Source organism: Lygodium microphyllum, unplaced genomic scaffold, assembly GCF_053477565.2.
Source record: "Lygodium microphyllum isolate KBCC unplaced genomic scaffold, Lygodium_microphyllum_v1.1.10 scaffold_121, whole genome shotgun sequence".
Taxonomy (NCBI): Eukaryota; Viridiplantae; Streptophyta; class Polypodiopsida; order Schizaeales; family Lygodiaceae; genus Lygodium; species Lygodium microphyllum.
This window is the reverse complement of record NW_028229604.1, coordinates 60,255-78,581: the sequence shown is the minus strand read 5'-3', so window position 1 is coordinate 78,581 and position 18,327 is coordinate 60,255. Positions and strand designations below refer to the sequence as shown.

Genomic DNA, 18,327 nt, shown 5'->3' with positions numbered 1-18,327 from the left:
ACAGGTCTGCAAATAAAATGCCTAAGGTCAGATGGAGGGGGAGAGTACCTCTCAAATGAGTTTGCAAAGTTCTTACAGGAGCATGGCATAAAGCAGCAATATTCATGCAGTTATACCCCACAACAAAATGGAATTGCATAAAGGAAAAACAGGCATATTGGAGAGGTATCTCGTGCCATGCTCAATGAAAAAGACTTGCCAGATTTTTATTGGGCTGAAGCAGTTGCTACAGCAGTCTATATAATGAACAGGACTCCCATTGCAGCAATACATGGGATGACTCCAGAGGAGAGGTATACTGGTAGGAAACCAGATATTTCTCATTTGAAAATTTTTGGTTGCATTGCCTATGTACATGTGCCAGATGAGTTGAGATCCAAGTTGGATCCAAAAGCTGAGAAGTGCATCTTTATTGGTTACTCTCTGCAGCAAAAAGGGTATAGATGCTATAACCCTTCTACTCGTAAGTTTACAGTGAGCAGAGATATTGTTTTTGATGAGATGAGTAGCTGGTATAAACTAGTAAATGTGATTGATGATGTTGATGCAGAAAATGGTAATGCTGCACAGAATTCACAGCAGCAGTCACAAAATATTAGTGGACCTGGAGCGTCCTCTAGCAATGGTTCACATTCTTCACCGTGGACAGGCAGATTGAGATCAGGAGAATCTTCTCAAAGCAATGCAGATAGTGGTATGCAGGTATCACGAAAAGGAAAAGAGAAGGTTGATCAGCCCATGGTTGATGTGAATGCAGGTCACTCTTATGTGGATGGTGAATCCAGTGGCTCAGAACAGAGCATTGATGATGAGTTGGGTATTCCTTCTATTGTTACACCTGGAGTAAGGAAGACCAGGGATGTTTTGAGAGCACCTGGGAGTGAACCTACTTTGCGCAGGTCTACGAGAGCTAGGTATCCTGTGGATAGGCTGAAATATGATGGATTTACAGCCATTCACTATGCATATATGGTCAAAGTGATACAGGAACCAGAACCCACTTCTTTTGAGCAAGCCATGGGAAAAGAAAAATGGGAGAAAGCCATGGATGAAGAAATGGATGCCTTGGAAGAAAATGCTACATGGGAATTGGTACCTTTGCCTAAAGGTAAAAATGCAATTGGCTGTAAGTGGGTTTATAAGGTGAAGCACAATGCAGATGGTTCTGTGAACAGATACAAGGCAAGATTAGTAGTCAAGGGGTATGCACAAACATATGGCATTGACTATGAAGAAACATTCAGTCCGGTTGCAAGGATGGCAACCGTAAGAGCAGTCATTGCTATGGCTGCATCAAAGGGATGGTCTTTACATCAGATGGATGTAAAGAATGCCTTCTTGCATGGTGATTTGCAAGAAGAGGTCTATATGGAGCAGCCACCAGGTTATGTGCATGCTGTTCATCCTGAGTTTGTTTGCAGGTTGAAGAAAGCTTTGTATGGCTTGAAGCAAGCACCTAGAGCATGGTCTGACAAGATAGGACAGTATCTTGTCACTATTGGCTTTCAGATTTCCAAGGCAGATTTCTCACTTTATGTGAGAAAAACAGAGAAAGGTATTATGCTACTTGTCATTTATGTTGATGATTTGATTATGACAGGTGACAGTGATGAAGATATCCTTCATGTGAAAATGCTATTGAAGCAGAAGTTTGAGATGAAGGATTTGGGAGAGCTGCGTTATTTCTTGGGCATTGAGGTGATTAGATCACCAAGTGGGATACAGCTCTTGTAGAGGCAGTATGGATTGGACATGCTGTCCAAATATGGGATGACAGGCTGTAAGCCTATTTCAGTTCCTTTGGAGCAGAATGTGAAGCTGAGCGCAGATGCAGGTGAGCTTTTGGAAGACCCTACTATGTACAGACGCATAGTAGGAAGCTTGATTTATATGACTATTACCAGGCCAGATTTGAGCTATGCTGTTGGATTGGTAAGTCAGTTTATGCAGGCTCCAAGGAAATCGCATTTGGATGCGGCTAGACGCATACTCAGGTATGTGAAGTCCACATTGCAGTATGGGCTATTTTATGAGACTGGGGTTCAGATACAGCTGCATGGATACACTGATGCTGATTGGGCTGGTAGTATTTCTGATAGAAGATCTACCAGTGGATATGTGTTCTCTTTTGGGAGTGCTGCAGTCACTTGGAGCAGCAAGAAACAGCCTACAGTTGCCTTGTCGAGCACAGAGGCTGAGTACAGGGGTGCAGCAATGGCTGCATGTGAGGTAGCTTGGTTGCATAAGCTACTTTATGATATGCATCAGCCTACAGATGGGCCAGTTGTCATTTATTGTGACAACATGAGTAGTATACACTTGGCAAATAACCCAGTCTATCATGCTAGAACAAAGCACATTGAGGTGCATTATCACTATGTGTGAGAGAGGGTTTTACTAGGTCTTATTGATCTAGTTTATGTCAGCACAGAGGATCAGGTAGCTGACATATTCACGAAGGCATTGGGCGTAGAGAAGCTGCGCAAGTTCAGAGACCTGCTTGGTGTGCAGGAATTGGGATTGAGCTCGAGGGGGAGTGTTGAGATATCGAGCTCCACTCGTGATACGCCAGGGTGACCGTCGTGTATTTATGTCACCGACTTGTCAGTTGCAGATGCGGTTGGTACACCGCCCCTGAATAATAGCTACATGATAGCTATCCTTATCTACTCTAATTCGTGGCTCAGTTAGTATGCCACCTTAGTTAGTTGAGTTTGGTTTTGAGACCCATATCTAGGGTTCTTCTATTTCTTTGTACTTGAGTTCTTTTGGCTTACACAACTAAGAAGAGGAAAATTGTTTTCAGCCTCCACCCTTGTGTGTATTCCCCCATTGTGCAAGCAAGAAAGCTACAAGTGAGACTCCTTCCTTCTCTCCCACAATCTTGACAGAGTATGCGTAGTCATTGGAGTTATTTCCATGGTTAACCACTGGTTTATCAACGATGTAGTCTTGATATGTGTCGGATGTGGTATTGTTTTGGTTTCCTGTCTTTGATACGGTTACGGGTACGGTATGCAGTTTTTTCTTTCATTGCCTGATACGGGGTTCTGGGTGTTTGTCTGATGCATAGCATGAAGCTTTCGGTCGCATTTGTCTCAAGGTCATGTCGAATTTTTTCTAGGCTGTGGTTTGCTTGAGGTTAGTTGGTTGAGTCATGTTTTATTGTTTTGGTTATTCTCTTATCCTTGGATTTTTGTCTGTTGCTTTGCAGGCATTCTCCTTGATTGTCTGTGTTTGTGGTGTGTGTGTAACCATCTGAATGGTGTCTTCTCATGCTCCTCCGCCTATCCAGTACGTCCCATTAGTTAGTAGGGATTACTCTTCCCTACTTACTTTTGAGCCTCTCACGAAGGCAGGACTCGCTGCTTTTGTGGCTACCTCCTTTCCATTGCTTCCAGAGGATCCGTCGTTATGTGATGAGTTTCTGGCCTCCTACAGCAAGAAGACAGGACTAGTCCAGGGAATTTCTATGACTTTGACACCTCAAGGCTTAGGGAAGGCTCTGTCTCTTCCCTCCAAAGGTGAACCTTTTGTTACCACTCGTCAGCTTTTCTCTAATGAAGAGATTCTGAAGCTGTTGCAAAAGCAGACAAGGGAAATGCTGGATGTTAAGAAGGTGATCAACTCTTCAGGAGTTTCCTTTTCCATGATCACTCATTCCATATGGAAGACGATCTGTCAGTTTCTCTAGGACAGGTTTATGCCTGCCAAAACGCCATCCCAGTACTTGTCCAAAGAGCTTTTTACAGCTTCCAAGATGGTGTTGAAAGGAGTTGCTATTGATTGGAGCACTTACCTCCTCACTAAAATGGATCAACATTTCGTCAAAGTCACCAGGGGTAATGTTACCAATGTCACATATGGATCATATTTGTCTGCCTTCTTGACCTATTCAGGTTTACCGAAGACTCTGCCTCCACCTCCTCCATCAGATCCCGTACCTCCTCCTCCACCTTCAGATGAGTCCGAACCCATTGACATAGAGGATGATGATTCTCCGCCTCCCCTGGTCATCCAGCGCAAATGCTTGAAGAGGGTAGCGGATAAAGCTCCTTCCATACTTCCTTTAGTGCCCATTCCTGCTACCTCTGGCAGTGATCTTCCTGGGTATCTCACTTGTAATAACCTGTTCAGAGCACATCGAGAAGGATCATTGGACATATCAGTTCCCTCACTGAACAGTCTAGTCTCAGGAGATGCAATTCCTTTCCTCTGTAAAGATATTCAGAGTTCCATTGAGTTGTCAGTGACAGCCTGTGTTCAACAGCTGTACGCGTCTTTTTATGAAGAACTCATGCAGTCTAAGGACCAGTTGCATAAGGCAACATCCGAGTTAGCTTCTGCTAAGGATACCCTAGGAGATTTGTTTAAGCAAATGGAACAACAAACCCAACTGGTTGCCACCCAAAGCGATGAGATCTCTTCTTTGAAGATCCAGTTACTAGAGGCTCAATCCCAGGTTACTAGCCTTTCAGAGGAGAAGGAGAGGATGTCCAGAGAAGCAAAGGAGTTTCAAGCTATCTTAGATGACAAACTTTCAGCTTTACAGATTGCTAATGACACAGTGGTCTCCCAAGCCTCTCAAATCCAGCAGTTGCAAGATCAAGTGGCAAAATCCCACTCTGTTCCTCCAAGCCCTAATGTTCCATTGATTCCTTCTCTTTCACAGCAGGACTTGGCTGCTCTTCAGAGACAGGCTACTTTGTGTCCTCTATTCCAAGATAAAGTGGAAAGATTGCAGTCCAGAATGGACTTGTTATGGTCTACATTTGAGCAGTTTCAGGAATATGTTCCACCAGACCATTCTTTCTTTGTCCACTACCACTTACAAAAGTTGGTCTTCTACATGAAGCTTTCCACGATGGATTTACCTCTTCCAGAGGATGGATGGAGTGGGGCTTGGTCTGTTGAGTTGCTGACAGAGGTAGTAAGGATGGTGTTTGAAGATTCTGTCATGCCAGATACCATGTTGATGTCCTACATGTATCTACGAGGAGACTTGTTAATTCCAGATGAGGTGGATATGGCATGGTATGTGGGGGATGTGGTCTTACAGGCTGTTTTGTATGTCAACCATTTGGAATTGCGCATAGCTGACATGTTCCAGAGTTACTCCTCCAAAGTGGCTGATTGTCATGATAATTCGTGGCATCCCATGATTGATTCTGTGGTCCTGAATCAAAGACAAAACACAGCTCCTATCTCTGCCCAGAGTACTAATGAACTGAGGATGGATCTCTTAGCCTATCTTTCAAAACATAATCCGTTTGATGCTTCCTTCTTTGATGCCTATCATCGACGATCTCTCTTAGGACCTTCTGTTCCTACCCTCCTCTATTACCAACAAATGGCTCACCGCTATGCTATATATCTTTCCCTTTGTCAATCTAATTCCACAATTATTTTACCCCTTCTTTTCCAACCTTCATCTTTCCCTCAAATTCCCATTTTTACATACTGTTCCTTTATTGAGGATAGGGTATTTTTCCCTTCTCCACCCTGTCCTTCTCCATCCATTCATGTACCCTCCACATTTCCTATGTATCAGTTAACACCCTTCCTTAGTGATTCCCTCCAAATTTCTGCCACTCCTTCTTTAACCTTTTCTTCCTTTTATGATTTTTCCTATCCCTCCCTTCATCCACTTTTTCTTATTCCACTACCCTCTCCTAACACTTCTATATCTCAACCACCTCAGTTGGTTAGTGACTATGACGGGTTTGATAATTAGATTTCCAGAAGAAGGGGATGGAGTTCGGATGATTCCCTTACAGGACCTCAGATCAATTGGCCAGTAATTCCAGGAGATTGGACAGCTTCCAGTCAAGCTTATCAGAACTATGTTCATTTTGCTCAGCAATATTCCCAGTCTGCGGATCCCTCAGTGAGATTAACTGCTCACTTTGCTTGGTACCTGGCGTATATGCATAGGCACTCTCATAATGATTCCAAGCCTATTCCAAAGTTGTGCATGAATGTCAATGTGAGCATTGATTCCCAACAGCTGGATATTTTGTATTTTCATGCCCTTTGTTTGCCTAGCAAATACCTGGTCCTGTTGGAAAGGATGTGCTGTCTTCAGTTTTTTCAAAATCCTCCCAAAAACTTTGTAGATGAATCCTTGTCTATGGATCGTTTCCGACAACATCAATCTTTCAAGAGGGATCATCTTCATTGATACCTTTCCAATGTATGGTGGATGCTTTTTAATGAAAATCTCTCTTTTTGGAGGAGTCATTCAGATGGTTGTGTTGTGTGTAGTGTTTGTGTTGTGAGTTCATTTATGTCAAACGAACGTGGTGGTTTCCTATTGGATTGGATTTCGTGTGCGAGTTACATTTTGGAGAATTGTTGTGCTGGGTCGTGGTTGCAGAGTTGAAGCTGATGCTGATGAAGAAGAAGAATCCTCTTATATCCTTTACAAATTTGTTGTGATTTTTTAGTTTGATGAGAAGTGTTACTGTAAAAAGGGTTTTCCTTTCTTTGTATTTTTATATCAGAAACAGGTTAAAAGTTGGGGTCATGGTGGATGGATTCTTTTTAAAGAGATATTGACGATCAAAGTTGAGCTTTTCCCTGAACTTGTATTCCCTTTTTCCTGGGTCGCGAGGACGCTTCCTTATTAAGTGTGGGGATATGTTGAGTGTTGAAATGACTTGTTTTTTGGCTGATTTTTGTTGTTTTTGAGAGCTGAATGGTTGATTTTATGAGATGCTTGATTGGTTTGGAAGTGGTTTGAGAGTGTTTTGGATGATATTGATTGTGTTTTGGAATTTCGTGATGTTTATTGGTGGTTCTATGATGTTCTGATAGGTTCTGTATACCTTCTGTTTTGCTCTGTTTTGGTCTGTTTTGTTCTGATTGTCTTCTGTAAGGAGGGATGGAGTGTTGATTGATGAAGATTGAGATCTTGTGAAAGCTTATTGAATGGTTTGTGAAAGTTTTGAATGGTTTGAGTACGAGTTATGTGGTTTTGATGACCTTTTGTAACCTTCTGTAGGTCTTCTGAGCTTCTGTCTCTGTTCTGTTTCTGTTCTGTACTGTAGCTGTTCTGGTACTGTTCTGTGACTGTTCTGTATGCTTCTGTATGTGTTCTGTAGAATGTATGTGTAGCTTGGGAAAGTTTTCTAGCCTTGGAAAGAGGTGAATACAAGTGCAAAAAGAGCTGAAAGAAGTGGAAGAAGTAGCTGGTGAAGACTCAAGTGAAGACTAGACTGAAGTGACAGTAGTGAGCTATGAAAAGACACTGTAGTGGCTCTGGTGACTCTTCATATCACACATACCTCTTGGGAGGGGTATCCACGACCTAAGAAGGATTTTTGAGAGTGATTTTGAGAGATTGTAGTGAGGATATGATGTATTATTGATGGAGAGAGAGAGAGAGAGAGAGAGTCAGAGATAGCCAAATCTACTGAAACAGAGTGATTGTATATGAGAGATTGAGAGAGAAGACTATAAAGATATTGAAGATGAATACTATGTGATGTATTTCCATTCCAAGATGGTGTATTCCTTTGCTTTCTTTGTTCTATTCATGGATTTTATGAAGATATTGAAGAATATGGTTGATTCTATCAAATCCGTGGGAGATCTACATGATGCTGCATGAAGATTTGTTGTGCCTGGTGTTCTTTTCTTCATTGTGATCATATGAAACATAATAAACAAGCTTGTTGGTGTTACAAGATAGACTTTCTTGCAAGAGAATTCCCTTTTCCTTGGTGTTCCTCTCGGGGCTCCACATCGGTGTTTTAGTTCCTGGTATGGGGGTATCTTCCCCCATTCCTTGGGCCATTTCTTTATTAACAAACTACTGTACCTGAGCCATGAGGTTGCTAGCATGCACTTTGGCTGTGGAGCTTAGAGTGGATATAGTTGTGGGGGTCGTGGGCACTAGGAGAGTAGGGATGGGATCGATTGGGGCCTTGCCCTTACCTTTTTTCACTACGGGTGGCGTGATCTCTAGTGCTTGTGTGCTTGAGCTAGGGTCTTCATCTCTAGTTGGCTCTCATGGCACACAACTCATCCTGTCTACACTGCTCCTCTATAGATATACGTGTTTCTAGAACCATGTCTTCATCTTCCTTCCTTTTCAACTCTTCCTCTTATTCAGTTGCCTTCCCTTTTCTCTCCTCCTCAGATTTTCTTGATTCTTCTTTCAGCCTCTCTGACTCCTCGTTTTATTTCTTCTTCCTCTCTTCCTCTTTCTTCTTAGACTCTTTTTTAGCTTTTTGTAAGTCTAATTTTTCTTTCTTCCTGCTTTCCTCCTCATCCTTCTCTTGCAAATCCTTCTTCTTTGGCTTTCGTTGGGCTTCTTGGCATTTATTTTTCTCCTTCCTCATCATCACTCACTGTCCTTTCACTAGAGTGTGGCTACTATTCATTGTGAGGAGGTGACCTCTCTAGTGTTTCTCCAATTCCTTCTCCTTCACCCTGTCCTTCCCCCAATGCTTCACTTATTACAGTTGTCAAAACCCCACCGAATCCGATGGTAGAGGCCTTTGAGGATGACACTTTTCTTTTTGCACTAGTAGTAGGGGACTCTCCTCCTAGCGGTCTTCCTCCCTCCTGTAGCTAGTTCTTTTGCTGAAGACTCAATGGTCTTCCACACAAAGCCATTTACATTTACTTCATCAAGGGATCTTGCTGCAATGCTCTCCAGCATAGGCACATTGATTCGGCTCATTATTGAGTTGTACCTTTGGCTAGAGAATAGTGTGTGCATCATTTTGGCTTGGAGTTGGATTTCGGGGTTGGGGATGTTTGCCAAGTTGATGCCATCATTTATGTGGACCATCAGCTTGTCCATTCCTAACATGGCATACACATCTCTCTTCAGCTGCCTTTCCACCTTATCATTGGCTAGACCCAATGCTTTCTCCACCAACTCTGGAGTCAATTCGATCTGGACTTGGCGGGTTTCTTCTATTTTCTGCACTGTCATGGTGCCGTGGCTCCTACCAAAGGTCCGAAGGAACTCCACACACTAGCTGTAGTCCACTCCTTGACCAAATACCTCCATGTACTTTTGCAGATGGCATTGTTCGACAATCTGCTTCACTACTTTTGCAAATAAGGGCTGGACTTGAACTGGTTAAAGGCCCTTATTTTCATGGAAAGGCCATATTTTGCTTGCTCTTCTTGTGAAAATGGCAACTTGCTGGCTTTCTCTTGGCCTGTCATCATGCTGGGTGCCTGTCATGAATCCGTGTTCACCATTAGTTCTTTTCAAAACAATTATATGCAGAGGAAAAAGATCAAATGCTAATGAAATTGAAATGCTTAATTATAGAATTAAATGTCTCCCTCAAGTAGTCCATACATTCCAAATTTTATGACCCTTTTTCTTAGCCATGAATTGGTTTTGATTTGTTTTCATTTTCTTTTGCGTTTTATTCTTATTTCCACCTTACCCCCTTCCCCTGCAGAAATAAGAAGAATCCTTCCTAGGATTATAGATTAAGGGGGTTCCACGCATGGTTACTGTGCTTACTTTTGCATAAGCCAAGGATAAAAATTGGGATTTTATTGCATTTGGGCATATTGGTCCATGTTGTAGGGTGGTCGAATGCTTTGAAAAATACGAATTCAGATTCCTCCCATGAGCAAGGTAGCATTCACACTTCCATTGCTAAAGGCTCATCCAAAAGATCTAAGTCTAGTCGATCGTAGCTTTCAGCAAGCATGGTCAACGTGTCATCCAAGCATCTGCGGAAAGCAACCAAGACATCGCATGTATTCTCACCTAATTCTACGGCCAAGGTTAGAATGGATCCCCTAAGGCTGACAAGTGATTGAGGTTTGGTTTGGCTTGACAGTTCAGTAGCTGACAGGTGCAACTCTGGTTGTGGTTCTGGTTGGGGTTGTGGCCTTCGTACACTTGGCATGGCCAGTGAGGTTGGTGGTGCACTACTAGATGCTTGGGCGGTGGTTGGGGTACTACCAGGGCAAGGTTGAGGTAGTTTAGGAGTAGCAGGCTACGATTTGGGTCTATAGACTTATTGAGTCTTGATGGATTTAGGTTTTCAAATGGCAATGGGCCTTGCAGCACAGCCAGAGGCTTTTGTGGCATTGATGCTTGATTCATCTTGATGTTTGGTGTGCTCATGCTTGAGGGTAGCGTTTCAATAGTGTCCTTAGCCATATTCATTGTAGGTATCCAAATCCAAGTATTACCTTCATAATATCCTTACGCTCGCAATATGGTTTCTTCTAGGCGTCCTAGGTTTTGAGGGGAGGTTTCTAGCCTTGCAAGCTCATGGTTGGGTGCTCCTAGGCGGCAGTCTTGGATGTTTTTGTACCCATTTGAACTAGTATTCAAGGGTTTTAGATTTTTGGTTGGCTTTTTTTTGGTGCTGAGGTTTGGTGGGTGGTGGCGACAAATCACGATCCCCCTCCTTAGGCTTGATGGTGGATTTCTCTACCGATGGTGATGGAGTCGCATAGCCCTTGCTGAAAGCTACGACGATTCGTACGTTGCCGATGGCTAGGTGAATACACTATGACTAGTAGTCAACATCACAGTGGGCCTACTTCTTAAAGGTTTGTCCTAACAACGATTTTGCACCTACATCTTTCGTGTTTGGAAACACATAAAAGATCATGGGCAAGATTTTTGACTTGATAGAGACTGCAACTTTGCACTTTCCCAGAAGTTCATATGATCGGCCCCCAAATGGGCTAAGTTTGGCATTAGTGGGCTGTAGCTATGGTTTGCCAATTTGAGTCCAATGATCGTGAGTCGTGATATTAAAGTTAACGCCCTCATCGATCAATGCATCAATGGTGTGTGTCTCCTGGGTTGTAATGGTCATGTGTAGGTAAGCCGACGGAGCTACAGCTTCCTCATCCTCATCTTTAATCTCCGTAATGGTGGCTACTCCTACATTGACAGGGGCTTCTAGCATAGGGGGTTCATGTAGTAGATGTGTGGGAGGGTAGTACTTTTTTATGTGGCTATCATTAAAGAAGCCTATGCCCTGACCCTTTAGGGTTTCAAGTTCTACATTACCAGTTTGGCGTATGGTGTGAACTCTAAAAGGTCTTAACCCCCTAAAATTCATTTTCTGCTTATGTCCCTTGATCGAGTAGAACAATACGAAGTCACCTTGTTTGAAATTTTACTGCTTGACATGCTTGTCAAACTAGCTCTTGCATCGTGTCTTTTTGCAGATCAGCGCATGGGTGGCTAGAAGTCAAGTGTTTTATAAGAGTTTTAGCTCAACTAGACATTCTGTCCATGCTTTCTTTCCCTCCCATATCTCTTGAATAGCAATTCTCAAGCTAGGAATGGAGAATTCCACAGGTAGAATTTCCTTAGTTTCATAGGTCAACCTAAAGGGAGTCTATCCCACAGCTACTTTATAAGCTATTCGATAGGCCCACAAGCCTGCCATTAGCTTGTTATCCTAGTTTCTACAAGAATAAGAGAATACCTTGGTCAGGACATTTACTAGAGTCTTATTTTTCGATTCCGCATCACCATTCTCTTGAGGGTAGTAGGGTGGGGATTTTCAATGGATGATCAAGAAGGTGGACAGGAGATGAGCAATCACCTCATTGATGAAGTGCATGCCTTGATCACTGACAAGTTCGATGGGGCAACCAAATCGAGAGATTACCTGCTCACATAAGAACTTAGCAGTGGCTTGTGCGTCATTCTTCCTGGTGGCTCGAGCTTTCGCCCACTTTGTGAGATAATTGGGGCAATGATGATGTATTTGGCTTGCAAATATTGAGCTGTGGGATTGATAGGCCCAATGAAGTCAATCCTCCATTTCTCGAATGATTGTCTTGCAATGATGGGACTTAGCTCCATTGTGTCCTTGAAAACTGGCACCTTGGTCCATTGGAACTCATCACATTGTTTCACAAATCATGTTGTATCTTGGAAAAGCGTGGGCTACCAGAGTTGAGACTATAGCACCTTGCGGGGTGTCGTATCTCCCCCCTAAAGTGTCCTCTGCAGCAATTCCACCGTGCACTGTCGTACTACTACGCATCCGAGGTGTGGAATCCACCAAAAAGTTGTGTGTGTGACATTTGTTACTTTGTACATACTTAGTTGTTGTGTTTACATTTTTGTTCTGCGTGCTAGTATAGTGGAGAGGGGTTTGGAAGTGAATATATTTGTGGGAAGCATAGTGGTGGAGATTTTTGGGAAGTTTGGCTCAGTTTCAGAAGCACTAGAAGATCGATTACCATCTACCTTGGATCTTGCAATGGAGGTGAAGAGGAAGAAGAAAGACTGAGCTTGTACATTCAAAATTTGCAAGGGATTGTTGTTCATAGTCTTAAGGGGCACAAAGATATCGTGTATTGTGTGGCCTATTCAAGGGATGGTAAAAGATTTGCATCAGGAGGAGCGGACAAGACAGTGATTACCTGGATTTATAAAGCCTCGGGCATAGATCTGGTCAGATTTGCTAGTAGATCAGTGAATTGCATTTGCAATCAATTTGTTAATAATGCAAATATATGCTGAAAGTATAAATCAAGTGAAGGCCATTTTGCAGCATATGTGGAACATGGCCTTGGTGATGAGGCACTGAAATGTTCTCAACAAATGCAACTTGAAGGTTGCAACCCGGATCCCATCACATTCGTTTCCATCTTGAAGGCATCTAGTATCACAGGAGCTCCAGAAACAGGTTATCAAATACATAGAGAAGTAATTACTAGGGGATTTGGAACATATGTGTACATGGGCAGCACACTGGTAGACATGTACATCAATTGTGGATCATTGGCAGAGGCATGCCAAATTTTTTATGCACTACTTGTTCGAGATGCAGTTGTGTGGTCTGCATTGATTGCAGGATACGCTGAACATGGTCTCAATGAGGAAGTACTGGAATGTTTCCAACATCTACAATTGGATGGTATTTCTGCAGATGCTGTCACATTTATTATTTGCTTGAAAGCATGTGGCAGTAGAGGAGCCATAAACGCATGTCGAGAGATCCATGCTGAGATCAGGAAATCAGGATTAGAAACAGATTTTTTAATAGGAAACACGCTGATAGACATGTATGGCAGATGTGGGTTGTATGCAGAAGGGCAGAAAGTGTTTGACAAACTGCTTGTTAAAGACATTGTCTCATGGACTGTAATGATAAAGGCATACGTTGATAACCATGAGGGCAATTTGGCTTTACAATGTTTTGAGGAAATGAAAGAGCAGGGTATATCTGTGGATACTGTCCTAGTTGTTCTCTGGTTAAAAGCTTGTGATACTACTCAAGCCTTGGAGACAGGTCGAGAAATACATGCAGAGTTGAGGAAATCAGGGTTGGAAAAAAACATTTTTGTTGGTAACACATTGATTGGCATGTATGGGAAGTGTGGATCAGTTTGCAGAAGGACGAGAGGTGTTTGATCAGTTGCTTGTTTGAGATGCAGTGTCATGGGCTGCATTGGTTGCATCTTATGCTCAGCATGGGCTCGGTGAATAAATTTTAGATTGTTTTAAACAAATGGTAGTGGAAGGTGTGTCTGTGGGTGCCATTACTTTGCTCTTTGTTTGAGAGCTTGTGCCACCTTAGGAGCTTTAGATACAGGCCGAGAACTCCATGTAGAGATATACAAAAGGGGACTGGATCAAGAGCTTCATGTTGGCAACACACTTGTGACTATGTACAACACAGCTGTGGCTTGTTTACAAAATCACGGCAGGTGTTCAGTTCAAGACATAGTTTCATGGAATGCACTTATCATAGGAATTACTGGAGGTGGGCGGCAAATTGTTGAAAACGGTGAAAGAGGGGAGGGGGCTATTGTGGGAGGAGGCCGCTTTTCTGGGAAAAAAGGAGGAGAGTGATCAGGAAGGGAAAAAACAAATGATTGCTAAGAAGGAGAGGACGCCAAGTTTGTGCGTTAAAAAAAAAATACCCGTTTAATCTCGCAGAACAGCAAGGGGATTATCAATTGCGATCCCAGCAGAATTCCTGAACGTATTGTCCATGCCAGAGGTACCAGCGCAAAGGGCTTCTTTGAAGTGACTCATGATATTTCACACCTCATATGTGCAGATTTTCTACGTGCTCCTGGTGTGCAGAGACCATTACTTGTCAGGTTTTCAACTGTGATTCATGAGCGGGGCAGTCCTGAGACACGGTTTTGCTGTGAAATTCTACACTGAGAAGGAAACTTTGACATGGTGTGGCAAATGGTCCAAAATTGTTCGAAAGCTTCCAGATCCTAAAATTCAATGCTACTCCTGTTGAGAAAGAAGTCCTCTTTATGCTGACTGTTCTTTCTTTCAGCAAATCAAAGAGCTATCTGCACTTCTAAGTGGCAGAATTCCAGCAAAGTGCCAGGGGGAGTAAAAATCAAGGACAGATTATGATGTGGAAATTACTAAACAGCCATAACAGATTCTGCTTTCAGATGATAACTGCCAATGATTGATACAATGATGTTGATTGATGCATTACTTATGGTTTTGATTAAACACTCTTTCTACAGTAATCTTCCACTGCTTGCAACCAAGTTCTGCTTCACCAAGGCTTAAACAATTGGGTCAAACCTTTGGAATTGTGCGAAATTGACAATTACCTGCATGTTTACCACTCATTACTTCCAAAACCCCTGAGAAACCATTGATGGATCTGGTCTGATTTGCCATTAAATCACTCTTCTGTACCTGAATACAAAGATGTCTTCTTGATCCTATTCCAACCTCTTAGATCTTAGTTCAGATTACTTTGTTCCTTTTGGGAGAGACAGGCTATTTATATGACATGAGTTTTTGTCAAGACATTTATTGGAGATGCTCCCAATCACATGTAGCTGATTGTAAGTCTCATATTATCTGAAATTGAGCTTTCAAATTGAATCTGATCTTACTAGATTGATCTTCTATCCTGAAATTAGACAAGGTCCTCCGTGGTTGCGACTTTGCTTTCGAAAACCCTTCGACAGCACCTCGACTAGTATGTGGTGCATTTCGTGCTCACACATGCATCTCTGCAACAATCTGTCTTGCCCTAGTTGATAGAGTTGGCCTATTATTAACTAATAGGGTTGGATTTTGAGAATGAGTCACCTTAGTCAGGCCTTTTCTATGGGTTGGTCAAGTAGTCTATACTCAAGCACTTGAACCATGTTGTATGCCTAGTATGGCATCAAGTTGGTTCTAAACACGTCTCTTTCGCTAGTAGATAGGGTGTATAGATGTGCATCTAGCAATTTGTCTCCAATGCCCTATCATCTAACGACTTCTCACCTGGGTATGTAAGACATATGATTAGCCATATAGTGTTTCTTTCCCTTGCATACGATGAAAAAGAAGTCAAATTCAAGAAGCAAAAGTAACCGTCGAGCTATATGCATCCTATAGCGCAAGGTTTGTTTACTAGATACAGCAAGGCTTGATGGTCAACAAAGAAAATAAAGGGCATATCCAGAAGATAATGCTGAATTTTCTTTATGAAAAACACCATCACTAGCCCCTCTCCTTTGTTTGTGTGAGTAATTCATTTCTGTATAACTATGAGTTATTTGCTAGCAAATTTTAGTAGATAGTCGAGATTGTGGTCACCAAGCTGGCACAACATAGCTCCTAGTATGGATTTCGATCACCAGGATGATTGTCCCTCTTGGTAGCAGCGTTTAACTTCTTGTAGTTGTTGCACACTCTAATCTTTCCATTCTTCTTCAGTATGATCACTATAGCCGAGACCCAATCTGTGTGCTCAATCTCATAAATGAAACGTGCCCTTAGCAGCTTGTCAATTTCTTTCTTGATAGCGTGAGCATGCTTGGGATTCATAGGGTATGATTGCTACTTTTGATCAGCATTGCATCGGGGGTCATGGGGATATTATGAGGTACGACACTTGGATCTACCCCTTTCAGCTCATCGAGGGACCAAGCAAAGACATCCATGTACTCTCACACAAGAGGGCAATGAGACTTTCTTCCTCTTCCTTGGTCAAGGAATCCGCAATAAAGACAAGTGAGGGTATCTCCCCTTCCTTAGGTAGATTAACCTCATTGACTTTGGTTAGCACCTCTATTAGTTCGCTTGCTTGCCCTTGTCATTAGGCTCCTAGCAAGATCACTACCCTCTTGCCTTTCTTAAACTTAGTAAATTGCTTTGGCAAGTCTTGCGGTTTCCTTTGATCTTCAGCCTATATATCCCTAGACTACTTGTGTTATTCTTCCTTCAACCTTCGATGCCTTAGGTGGAGTGGCAGGTCCCCTTTGGTGCGTCTAGTCTTAGGTGGTTGTGGCACCTCAAGATCACTGTGTGAACTTACCTCCGACTCATCACCGGTCAACTTGTACAACAACTCAAATTTGACAAGAGAAATTTCCTATGATTTATAGAAATTCAAAGAATAAAGAGAATTTGAACTCCTTAGGTGTTAGAAGGTTGAGTTTTATTGGGTATCCAAACCAACAAGCATTAACCAAATCTTTCTACAAGGTCTTCAAAAACCCAAAGTTAGGGGTTTTTAGGATTTTCACAAAAAGCATCACACCATAAAGGTGAAGGGAGTGAGCCCTAAAGTGAAAGCATGGAGCAGAAGCAAGAGCTATGGTGGAAGAAGCAAGAGTAAGAGAGAGAGACACACATAAGATATGGGAACTCCACTAATCACAATGTGTGATTACCCTTTCCTTTATTCAAATGTCATTGAAAGAATAAAGAATGAAGTGACAATGTGATGGGTATCCACCACTTGCAATGTATAAGTGTGCGGGTATGTAGGTACTGCCAGTGTAACTAATATACGAGTGGCTAGACATAGGCACCTTTATCCCCAACAACCTTCCACTTAAAGGAAAGTTTTCCCACTAATGAGGAGAGAATAATAAAAAAGTGACAAAGTACAAATCTACATTATTACCACAAGATGAGAAAAGATGTCATCTCATCCAATGGCTATCAACTTCCTAAGGAAGGAAAAATGCTCCGCCGCTGCTGCTGTTGAGAGACTTTTATTGAGCATATCTCTATGATTTTGATTAGTTGAGATCTTGACAAGCTCAATAAACTTATCCTCAATGACCTCTTGAATAAAGTGGTAACACACCTCAATGTGCTTCATTTTCACATGAAAGACTGGATTCTTGGCTGAGTGAATAGCACTCATGGAACCTGAATATAGTGTAGGGATTGCATCAATAATACCAAGGTCTTTGCCACCACTAGATAGCCTAAGGAAAGGCTTCCCTTGCAAGTCTTAGTGGCAGCAATGTAATCTGCCTCTATAGTAGATAGGGCGATGTATTTCTGCACCTTCGACATCCAAGAAACAACACCTTCAGCAAAGATAAAGACATAGCGAAAGGTGGACTTCTTCCTGCTATCTACATGTCCTGCACAATCAAAGTTAGTGTATCCCATGACTCCTATATCCTAGCCACCATAATAGATGCACATAGCTGTTGTGCCCTTTAAATATCTTATGATACCCTTGGTAGCATCCCAATGCCATCTTCTAGGTGTAGCCATATAGCATGTCACAACTCCCATTGCAAATGCTATGTCACACGATGAGTGTTGCTAGTGTCCACCTGGGTTGTAGAGCTAGGTGTGGATATGGTGGTGGTAGTGGTGGCCACCAAGAGAGTAACGTCATATTCATTCAACATTTGGTGGATCTTCTCTGGGAAACCTCCCAGATCAAGCTCCTCATTACGTGCGCGATCTAAGATGTATCCTCTGTGCCCCAAAGGGTGGGGTTCTACGCTCTCTCAACCAGTTGTTTCTCCCCAAGCCTTGCATTTTTACAAAAGGCATCTTGGCCATCTCAGCCTTCTACTCATCACATTGTGGAAAATCGGCTTGACTAACCTTCATGTGAGAAGGTAAAAGACAACCAATCCTACATATGAAACTGCTCAAGGACCTTTCGGATGTACTCCTTCTGCGATAAGTAGAGGATCCCCTTAGAGAAATTGTGCATAATGTGCATCCCAAGAATATGTGAGGCCTATCGCATGTCCTTGATTTCAAATATCTTCTTAATTTGACCTTTCAAGGCATTCAACTCATCATGAGCTCTCCCAACAATCGACATATCATCCACATAAAGGATCAAAATCATAAGGTTGTCATTATGAGCCTCACATAATACCACTAGAGAGTTTCTATTACATATGTTTAAAGGAGAGGAAAATAAAAAATAGAGAATGGTGGTTGGTTCTCGGCGTGCCGGCAGGTGGTACTTCTCTACTTTTCCTCATTTCTTTCACATGCTTCGCTTCAATGCAATGATTCTTCTTTTTCTTTTATTTCCTTTCTATCTAGCTAGGATGCAAGTATGAATCAATCCAAATCCAAATGCATCGTATCTCCACCAACGCAGGGTC

General features: G+C 42.3%; 1 pseudogene; it reads left to right on the top strand.

Annotated features, from left to right (window-relative positions):
• The window catches only part of LOC148008599 (pentatricopeptide repeat-containing protein At4g18520, chloroplastic-like), a 52,394-nt pseudogene that overhangs the window by 18,572 nt on the left and 15,495 nt on the right, over nucleotides 1-18,327 (top strand).